Source organism: Nerophis lumbriciformis, linkage group LG15 (genome assembly GCF_033978685.3).
Source record: "Nerophis lumbriciformis linkage group LG15, RoL_Nlum_v2.1, whole genome shotgun sequence".
Classification (NCBI taxonomy): Eukaryota; Metazoa; Chordata; class Actinopteri; order Syngnathiformes; family Syngnathidae; genus Nerophis; species Nerophis lumbriciformis.
This window is the reverse complement of record NC_084562.2, coordinates 13478094-13489671: the sequence shown is the minus strand read 5'-3', so window position 1 is coordinate 13489671 and position 11578 is coordinate 13478094. Positions and strand designations below refer to the sequence as shown.

Genomic DNA, 11578 nt, shown 5'->3' with positions numbered 1-11578 from the left:
ATAGTGGGGCCAGCAGGAGACCATCTCAAGCGGAGATGGGTCAGCAGCGCAGAGATGTCCCCAACCGATGCACAGGCAAGCGGTCCACCCCGGGTCCCGACTCTGGACAGCCAGCACTTCATCCATGGCCACCGGCAGAGCCGGCCCAAGGCATAAGCGTACTAAGCGCTTGCTTAGGGCCCCGCGGCCACCAGGGGGCCCCCAAAAGCAATTAACAAAAATTTCTTATTTTTTATTTTTTGCATGTACGAGTCTGACTGATGATTTCTAAATGATCAAAGATATATTATTGTACAAAAACACAATTTTAGGTCAACAGAGTGCTGCTGCTGATCTAGGCCTAGTGATTCTTCCTGCGTCTCTTTAAATGTAAAACTGCCTCTGCTGCACCTGTGACGTTTGCCGCCCGCCGTGCAATGCCAGTGCGCACTGGGCATCAAAAGCGCAGATAGAGGCAAAACAATGTCACAAAAAAGGACATATCCTTCAGGTGCAGAAAAAAGGAAGAAGAAGAAAGTGGAAGAGGAGAAAAAAATGCCATGATAAAGGTATGTTTGCATGACTTGGTAATAAAAAGTTTATCAAAGAGATTTGTAGCTGTAATTAGCTTTAGCTAGGTGACGTTAGCTAGCTAGCAATATGTTTTTAGCATCAGGTGCTAGCAATATGTTTTTAGCATCAGGTTACTAGTGAGATATGTTGTTTGCACAAATTGTTTGCAGCAGAGCACGGTAATTTATTTGAGTAAAATAAACATTATTTTTTACATCAACTCATAAGTTATGTGAAACTTCCCCAGGAGCATTGTTCAAATACTTTGGAGGCACAGAATCAGCCCAGAGCCAGTCCACATCCTCAGGCTCAACTGTGAGTGATGAATCAGGTGAGGAAAAGACTGTCACGGTATACATTTAATTTCTTAGTATAAACATTACACTTGAAGGGAAATTAATTAATATAGTCAAAGTATCTCATTAATATGTGTGCCTATATGTATGTATTTCATCTTAGGTCCATCTCCATCCTCTACAGTGCTCTCTCACACACCTCCACCCTCTGTGCCCACTGTCCCCTCCATGTCTGAAACCACAGCTGATTTATCTAGTAAGTTAACTGCAAAACACCCTTTGTAATTGCTCATTGTACTGCAGAACATTCTGAGATTAATAATTATGTCCAACAGTGCAATTTAATGACCTTATAGGTCCTTCTTTTTTAGTCATTGTCTTTCTTTGGTCACTTCCTCAGCAACTTCCACCACAACGTCCCCTTCACACCATGGACCATCATCAGCTCCGCCAGTTGACCCAGCTGAGTGGCCTTCTTTCCTCTCAGATTCAGACAGGACTGAGCAGATGATCAGAGGACCACTGTCTATTAAGGAGAACTTTTCATTCCCCAAACGGCATGATGGCCGAAGTTTTCATTATCATTATACCTACAGACAGCTAGTCAATGGAGAAAAAGTCAAGCGTAGCTGGCTGACTTATTCAAGAAGTAAAGATGCAGTCTATTGCTTTTGCTGCAAATTATTTTCCAAAAAGTCCTAAAAACTGGCAGCCGAGGGACAGCTGGATTGGGTCAACATAGGTGCACTGCTGAAACAGCATGAAAACAGTGAAGATCATTGTAGCAACATGGTGAAATGGAAGGAATTTCCCTTGCGTCTTTCAAAGGGGAAAACTATTGAGAATTTAACTTCAGTAGACTGCGCTCTCTTTGTACAAAGTAAACATTAAATATGAACAATTAACTAAAAATATAAACTAGTAATTAAAGACTAATATGTACAAGACTGATGAGACAAGATGACACTTTTACCGTAAATGCAAAGCTTTATCACTTGGACTGTTCAACCCCAGGCCACTCTTGTAGCTGAATGTTTTCTACATTTTAAGATTAGGAACCATATGTGGCACTCTGGACATCATTCGTTCATTCATTGGTATTATTTATGTTATAAACTGGGCCACCCCCATATCTTTATAAATGACATGTCATTTGTAAAGACATGCCAGGCTGACAATAGGATAATGTAAACAACACTGCCAGAGCCGCAATGAGTTTATAGTAGGTGTGTGAATGATCAACAATCAATATTATTGGCAGAAATAGAGGGCCCCAAAATCTAATTTTGCTTAGGGCCCCATGGAGGCTTGGGCCGGCACTGGCCACCGGACCTGTGCCGCCCCTTCCACAAGGGAGAGGGGGGCAGAAAAGAAAAGAAACAGCAGATCAACTGGTCTAAAAAGGGGTTCTTTTTAAAGGCTAGAGTATACAAATGAGTTTTAAGATGGGACTTAAATGCTTCTACTGAGGTAGCATCTCTAACTGTTACCGGGGGGGCATTCCATAGTATTGGATCCCGAATAGAAAATGCTCTATAGCCCGCATACTTTTTTTGGGCTCTGGGAATCACTAATAAACCCGAGTTCTTTGAACTCACATGTTTGTTTGTTACATTTTTGTTGTGTTTTGCTTGATTGTAAAAGATGTCCATCGAGGAGCTGGTCTGGGAAGTAAAAGACGAGGGATATGTTGTTAATATTCAGTGTTTTATTGTTCGTAGTTAATATTGTAAATCTCACTTTCTTTATTTTAATGTACATTTTGGGTGTCCCATTCAGTAAAAAACTATAAAATTCCATTTCGTTTTTTTTTTGAGGTGGTCTCGCATAACTAGAGATGTCCGATAATATCGGCAGTCCGATATTATCGTCCGATAAATGCTTTAAAATGTAATATCAGAAATTTTCGGTATCAGTTTCAAAAAGTAGAAATTATGATTTTTTAAAACGCCACTGTACAGAGTGGTAAACGGACGTAGGGAGAAGTACAGAGCAGTTGCGTCTCCCAGTCATACTTGCCTACCCTCCCGGGAGACTCCTGAATTTCAGTGCCCCTCCCGAAAATCTGGGGGCAACTATTCTCCCAAATTTCTCCTGATTTCCACCCAGACAACAATATAGGGGGCGTGCCTTAAAGGCACTGCCTTAGCGTGCCGGCCCAATCACATAATATCTACGGCTTTTCACACACACAAGTGAATGCAAGGCATACTTGGTCAACAGCCATACAGGTCACACTGAGGGTGGCCGTATAAACAACTTTAACACTGTTACAAAAATGCGCCACACTGTGAACCCACACCAAACAAGAATGACAAACACATTTCGGGAGAACATCCGCACCGTAACACAACAGAACAAATACCCAGAAACCCTTGCAGCACTAACTCTTCCGGGACGCTACAATATACACCCCCCGCTACCCCCTACCCCCAACCCCGCCCACCTCAACCTCCTCATGCTCTCTCAGGGAGAGCATGTCCCAAATTCCAAGCGGCTGTTTTGAGGCATGTTAAAAAAAAGAATGCACTTTGTGACTTCAATAATAAATATGGCAGTGCCATGTTGGCATTTTTTTTCCATAACTTGAGTTGATTTATTTTGGAAAACCTTGTTACATTGTTTAATGCATCCATCACAACAAAATTAGGCATAATTAATGTGTTAATTCCACGACTGTATATATCGGTATCGGTTGATATCGGAATCGGTAATTAAGAGTTGGACAATATCGGAATATCGGATATCGGCAAAAAAGCCATTATCGGACATCCCTACTCATAACGTTTTTAGAACTCTATGGGTCGACTTTTGGTGTTAGTGTTCCTGAAAAAAAGGACCCACACACATATACTGTACAGCAGATTTTTAAAGCTAAATGTGTATATATCATTTATACACACATACACTTTGGCCCCACAGACACATTTTTTTCTCTCAATGTGGCCCCCGAGGCAAAATATTTGCCCAGCTCTGAAATAGACTCTAGTGTGCAAGGATCAACGATTAACACAACTAAGCTTGCAATCACATTTTTCTATCAAACCGCATATTATTATTATTTTTTATTGATCCCCTCTTTGAAAACCTTGCAGTAGACATGTAAAGTAAAAAAACACATTTTCAGCAGTCCACAAGGCTTAAAGTGAGTCACGTAATGAGTCATACTTGAGCTGGTTTACAGCAAAAAGGAAAGGACTTGACTGTGCCCATCGAAAGGCAATCAATACATCTTGTCAGCAGAGAACTAATATTTCAAATTGGAACGTCTCCAGCAACATTTTTGGCCTCAGATCCTATCCCATTTCGAGTCCTGATCCGATACTTTGACGATAGATTGAAGAAGTGAAAATGATTCATAGCAAGTAACTAAAGTAAACACAAGCTTATATTATTAAAGGGGAACATTATCACAATTTCAGAAGGGTTAAAACCATTAAAAATCAGTTCCCAGTGGCTTATTTTTTTTTTCGAAGTTTTTTTCAAAATTTTACCCATCACGCAATATCCCTAAAAAAAGCTTCAAAGTGCCTGATTTTAACCATCGTTATATACACCCGTCCATTTTCCTGTGACATCACATAGTGATGCCAACACAAACAAACATGGCGGATAGAACAGCAAGCTATAGCGACATTAGCTCGGATTCAGACTCCGATTTCAGCGGCTTAAGCGATTCAACAGATTACGCATGTATTGAAACGGATGGTTGTAGTGTGGAGGCAGGTAGCGAAAAAGAAATTGAAGAAGAAACTGAAGCTATTGAGCCATATCGGTTTGAACCGTATGCAAGCGAAACCAACGAAAACGACACGACAGCCAGCGACACGGGAGAAAGCGAGGACGAATTCGGCGATCGCCTTCTAACCAACGATTGGTATGTGTTTGTTTGGCATTAAAGGAAACTAACAAATATGAACTAGGTTTACAGCATATGAAATACATTTGGCAACAACATGCACTTTGAGAGTGCAGACAGCCCAATTTTCATCAATAAATATATTCTGTAAACATACCCTCATCCGCTATCTTTTCCTGAAAGCTGATCTGTCCAGTTTTGGAGTTGATGTCAGCAGGCCAGGGAAGCTAGGGTCGATATTCTTCTCTTGATCATCTTTGGTGGCATAAGGGACGGTGTGAGCCAAGACATCCAGGGGGTTTAGCTCGCTCGTCTGAGGGAACAAATTGCCGCCATTGCTTGCCGTGCTACCGAGGTCCTTTGTCCCTGAAATGCTCACACACTCCGGCAGATTCAATGGGGGTCTGGCGGCAGATTTCGTTGACTTTATCGTTGGAAATGCATCTGCTTTGAGTGTCGCAGGATATCCACACATTCTTGCCATCTCTGTCGTAGCATAGCTTTCGTCGGTAAAGTGTGCGGAACAAACGTCCAATTTCTTGCCACTTTGGCATCTTTGGGCCACTGGTGCAACTTGAATCCGTCCCTGTTCGTGTTGTTACACCCTCCGACAACACACCGACGAGGCATGATGTCTCCAAGGTACGGAAAACAGTCGAAAAAACGGAAAATAACAGAGCTGATTTGACTTGGTGTTTGAGAAAATGGCGGATTGCTTCCCGATGTGAGAGCGAATATTAGAAAGGCGTTTAATTCGCCAAAATTCACCCATTTAGAGTTCGGAAATCGGTTAAAAAAATATATGGTCTTTTTTCTGCAACATCAAGGTATATATTGACGCTTACATAGGTCTGGTGATAATGTTCCCCTTTAAACTTACAATTTGGTACTACGGTGGTACCTCAACTTAAGAATGCCCCGACCTCGGCTAATTGTTTTGCCGTTCACAATCATTATGAAAGACATGATGAGGAATATGAGGATGGTGTTCTGCTGACTTCAACTGCGAATGTTGTGGATCGGTGGAGGGAATACTTCAAAGACCTCCTCAATCCCACCAACACGTCTTCCTATGAGGAAGCAGTGCCTGGGGAATCTGTGGTGGGCTCTCATATTTCTGGGGCTGAGGTTGCTGAGGTAGTCAAAAAGCTCCTCGGTGGCAAGGCCCCGGGGGTAGATGAGATCCGCCCCGGAGTTCCTTAAGGCTCTGGATGCTGTGGGGCTGTCTTGGTTGAAAAGACTCAGCAGCATCGCGTGGACATCGGGGCAGTGCCTCTGGATAAGCAGACAGGGGTAGTGATTCGTCTCTTTAAGAAGGGGAACCGGAGGTTCCAACTATCGTGGGCTCACACTCCTCAGCCTTCCCGGTAAGGTCTATTCAGGTGTACTGGAGAGGAGGCTACGCCGGATAGTCGAATCTCGGATTCAGGAGGAACAGTGTGGTTTTCGTCCTGGTCGTGGAACTGTGGACCAGCTCTATACTCTCGGCAGGGTCCTTGAGGGTACATGGGAGTTTGCCCAACCAGTCTACAGGTGCTTTGTGGACTTGGAGAAGGCATTCGACCGTGTCCCTCGGGAAGTCCTGTGGAGAGTGCTCAGAGAATATGGGGTATCGGACTGTCTGATTGATACTATTACTGGCCATGTAGTACTTTATTAAATTATTATGTCGTGGGCATGCCGTTAAAGTGCATCCAGCAGTGGAGGCTCCTCTATGGGGTTTTGGGGCACTAGGACGTTAACCCCTGTACTAGTTACCCCAGGTGGCCCTTGGCAAAGGCCTAGTACCTGACTGCCCCCTAGCCAGGCATACGGTGAAGACCTCAACGGCGAAGCAGGTGGAAGACGGTAGATTTAAGAACTACCACAACGGCTACGATGGCGGAAGAAGGCTGCAGCAGAAAAGGGTCCCCAGTCGTCTTGGACTCCATGCCACTGGACCCTGAACCGATTCTGTCAAGGATCGGGTGGTGACTGTCTGTGCACCAGTCTCCCCACGTAAAACAAAGTCACGCACAGGCATCCTCCATAAAGGGATACACCCCTACCAGGAGGACCGTCATACTCGTTCAAGTGACCGCCGATGACTTTATTAAATGTACACTGCAAAAACTAAAATCTAAGTAAGATTAAATATCTCAAATAAGGGTGATATTTGCTTATTTTCTGTCTGATAAGATAATTCTTCTCACTAAGCAGATTTTATGTTAGCGTGTTTTACTTGTTTTAAGTGTTTTGGTTCTAAATGATCTCAGTAAGATATTACAGCTTGTTGCTGAGATTTGATGACCTATATTGAGTAAAACATGATTGAAACTACAATATCAAGTGTTGCAAAGCTGTGTCATCAACACTCACAAGTATAAAACTACTTTTTTTAAAGTAAGGATTTCTTATTTCAAGCATGAAATAAAAAATCATGACTTTGACACATTTGTGTCTCATAATTAAAACAGATGACAGCCAAATGGACTTCGCTGTTTTATTTTCAATTAAAGAATAGAACATACGTACTCATATAGCAGTACAGTCGGCACAGTACAGCAAACTGACAGATAATATTGAAACATTTAACATGTGACATTTTAAAACAATTTTGAACAGAAATAGTCCATGCACATTCAGATAAATTCTTCAAAATTACAATAAAAAAAATGTTGGGTCGGGGGCCGGGCTGTAAATATATATATATATATATATATATATATATATATATATATATATATATATATATATATATATATATATATTCCTTGCGCACTAATTGACTGAAAGAGCACGCATTTGGCGCGATGATGTCATGTTATCGATGGAAAAATGCAAGAAATGTAATGCCGAGCGCATATCATTATGTCAAGATAATGGCACTAGCATTTACTTAATTTAAGAATATTTTTCAACATATTGAGCAAAAAGGTCTCTTTTTTTTTTTTTTACCAAGAATAGTGCACTTGTTATTAGTGAGAATATACTTATTTTAAGGTATTTTTGGGTTCATTGAGGTTAGCTAATTTGACTTCACTGTAAAAAAAAAAGAAAGTTGAGAAAACGCAAATTTTCCAGGCAACATGATGCAACAAGATTTTTGCGTTTTCTCAACTTTTGACTACTGCTGGCCAGACACTGTTTTGGTATATTTTGGTGGACTAATTATAGTTTTCAAGTTAGTCGGACTCAGAAATAAGGTTTCACTATGTTTAACTACCAAAACAGTGTCTGGCCAGCAGTAGTCAAAAGTTGAGAAAATGCAAAAATCTTGTTGCATCATGTTGCCTTGAAAATTTGCATTTTCTCAACTTTTTTTTTTTTACAGTGTTGTTTTGGAACGTCTTGACAAGCCAAATTTTCTTGTTCAATTGGCAGATAATTTTGCTTAGTTCAAATAAAATACCACTAATTTTTGTATTTTTTTTAACTTGTTTTTGAACACTGACTTTTTGCAGTGTAGTTTCCACCAAAGTAACGTTACCATACATAGGCGTCCAACAATACATGGCAAACGGCTGATTTGGTGCGACAAAAACTAATCAGAAGTGCTAATAACCGATTTTATAGAAACCTATATCATTGTGGGGCGTTCCAGTCGAAATTCCGATGAGGAACTTGGAAATCCTGACTTCCCAGCACAAATTTGAAGCGCTCCGCACTGCGGATAGATGAGCCAGTGTTCTGGCAGGACACTTTATCCCATGATCGGGATTGGGACATCTCTAATTTCAAGTCATAGATCAAACATCCGTCACAGAATATTCCTAAACAGAAGCATTGGCTGAAGAATAGATACAAATATGCCAAATGAACTCATTGAGGCCAAGTCCCAGGGATAAGAACACACTGACATTATGTTGGGTTTTCAGCTCTAAAGAATTCAAGAGGCCATCTGGCCAGAGAACAAAACAATGGCCACAAAGCAGACATGTGCCATCTATTTCACCTGCAAATCAGCTTTTGGAAGGGCTTGACCCCCCGAGGTCTTTCCTAAACTCTTTTCACTTGCTCCCAAAGCCTCTTTTATCACCGACATGTGCCCAAACCTTCTAATAATCTTTACTCTCTTGTTGGCTCATGTTTACTTGCAGCTCGCTGTCCCAATGGAAGCCTCTTTTTTTTTTCTTTTTAATTCCGAGTCAAGAAATAACGACATAAAAGTTACATTTCAACAGTTTAAACTTTAATAATGGTAAATATGATGTTTCATAACTTACCAGATCCACAAGTTTGCATTTGCTTGTACAAACTTTTTACACCAGGGGCCGCACACTGAAAAGTCAAAGTATGCAGATATTTTTTTATTTTGTAAAACAATTGATTACTAAAAAAAAAAGCCATTACATATATTTAAAGACAAAACTTCCTGTCATATTTGTGTTGTAGGTCAGTGTTTCTTAACTATAGTGTCGGGGCCCTGGACAGAGGGCTACCAAAAAATATCTGTGGTCCGTATGGGCTGCAACGGTATTCGATTGTAATACACTTTTCCACCACTTGCGGCAGTAATGATAATAATAAACAAACAGAAGAAGTCTGGAGCTAAAGTCATGGAGAAGATTCTCAAGCGCAGAAATTATGACTAACGTAGTAAGGCTATATTTTCATTTTAACTTAATTTTTATTAACAATTTATTAAGAAACATATATTATTATTATCTATTATTAATGTAGTTATAATTTATTAATTTTAGCACTCTGTCTGTATGTACATTAATTTTTCATCAGTTTCTATGAGTCCCTTCTTTTGCAGTATATTTGATTAGTATTTTTTTTTGGTAATCAGCCTGACCTAAGCGGTATTCGGTTGTAATACACTTTTTCACCACTTGCAGCAGTAAATATAATAATAAACAAACAGAAGAAGTCTGGAGCTAAAGTCATGGAGAAGATTGTCAAGCGAAGAAATTATGACTAACATAGTAAGGCTATATTTTCATTTTCATTTAATTTTTATTAACAATTTATTAAGAAACATATATTATTATTATCTATTATTAATTTTAGCACTGTGTCTGTATACAAATTAATTGTTCATCAGTTTCTATGAGTCCCTTCTTTTGCAGTATATTTGATTAGTATTTTTTTTTTGTAATCAGCCTGACCTAAGCGGTATTCGGTTGTAATACACTTTTCCACCACTTGCAGCAGAAAATATAATAATAAACAAACAGAAGAAGTCTGGAGCTAAAGTCATGGAGAAGATTCTCAAGCGCAGAAATTATGACTAACGTAGTAAGGCTATATTTTAATTTTCATTTAATTTTTATAAACAATTTATTAAGAAACATATATTATTATTATCTATTATTAATTTAGTTATAATTTATTAATTTTAGCACTGTGTCTGTATGCAAATTAATTTTTCATCAGTTTCTATGAGTCCCTTCTTTTGCAGTATATTTGATGAGTATTTTTTTTTTCTTAATCAGCCTGACCTGAGCGGTATTCGATTGTAATACACTTTTCCACCACTTGGGGCAGTAAAGATAATAATAAACAAACAGAAGAAGTCTGGAGCTAAAGTCATGGAAAAGATTCTCAAGCGCAGAAATTATGACTAACGTAGTAAGGCTATATTATCATTTTAACTTATTTTGTATTAACAATTTATTAAGAAACATATATTATTATTATCTATTATTAATTTAGTTATAATTTATTAATTTTAGCACTGGGTCTGTATGTAAATTATTTTTTGTATCAGTTCTTTTGCAGTATATTTGATTAGTAATTTTTTTATAATCAGCCTGACCTAAGCCTTGATAATAATCCTTGTGATTAACACATGGTTTCATATCATTTGACAAGTTTTAAGACGGTTAGATATAAATATTGAATACGATTCAAATCAAAACTAAGGTTACTTATCCAGTGTTAATATTTGAGTGGGCCCCGGGGCCTTTGTAGTGGAAAAGTTGGGCCCCGAGGTCAAAAAGGCTAAGAACCCCTGTTATATGTGACAAAGTGTATCCCGAGTTGTCACAGGGATGTCCAAAGTGCGACCAGGGGGCCATTTGTAGACTGCAGCTCGAGTTTTTATGGAAATACAACAGTGAAAATGTAAGAAAAAAGACAAAAAGCTGCAATTTTGATACCAATAACTATAAGAATATTCATATAAGTTGTCACTTATTACATAACACTGACACTTAGCTTTGATATAAGGGGATTCATATGGCCCCATTCGGTGCAGTTTACCTGACACATGAAGAGTGACGAATTGGAGGGGGTGAACGATCCACTGTAGCCGCCAGATGGTAGTAGTGTGTTGAATATCTTAAAATGTGTTTTGTGGCAATTCCAACCTTGAACACAGCGTCAGTTGTAATATAGAGTGGCACTTTCCATAATTTTCAGCAGACTGCATTGCAAAACGATCAACCCTCCACCCTTTTGCAGCATTTTTTTTTTTACAGATGTCCCCCACATAATTAGACTTTTTACATTTTGTGTCAAACTATCAGCTTTTTTCTTTACATTACCCACATTTTTATTGTTGTTTTTTCCCCCCAACATGTTGTGGGCCAACAAAACTAAAGCTGTGGGCTGCAAAAGGCCCACAGCCACACTTTAGACACCCCTACTTTAAATGTTCCTTCATTTTGATGCAGTTTCTTATGAGTCCCAACAGTTTTCGCCAAGCCACAATTCTAATTAGAATTGGCTTCAAAATTATCATCAGTGTCGTTATTAAGTTCGGCTGCGAGTGTGTAAAAACATTATTCTAATATGAATAAACTGCAATCTTGTGGATGCCACAAACAAGTGTGATGTTATGTCTTGGGTATTTTTTCGTTAATTAGGTAAAAATCCCGAAGGAATACCATTAACGATACATGTTATTAATAGCACTGTCAAGAATTCTAATTTAGTATTGACA

At 39.3% G+C, this 11578-nt stretch overlaps 1 long non-coding RNA gene across 1 annotated transcript; it reads left to right on the top strand.

Moving 5' to 3' along the window:
• The first annotated feature begins 581 nt into the window (after positions 1-581).
• On the top strand, positions 582-1361 carry LOC140679443 (uncharacterized). The gene is made up of 3 exons (XR_012050861.1): positions 582-883; positions 1012-1104; positions 1249-1361. It is a non-coding gene; the product is annotated as an uncharacterized lncRNA (long non-coding RNA).
• Positions 1362-11578: the final 10217 nt, after the last annotated feature.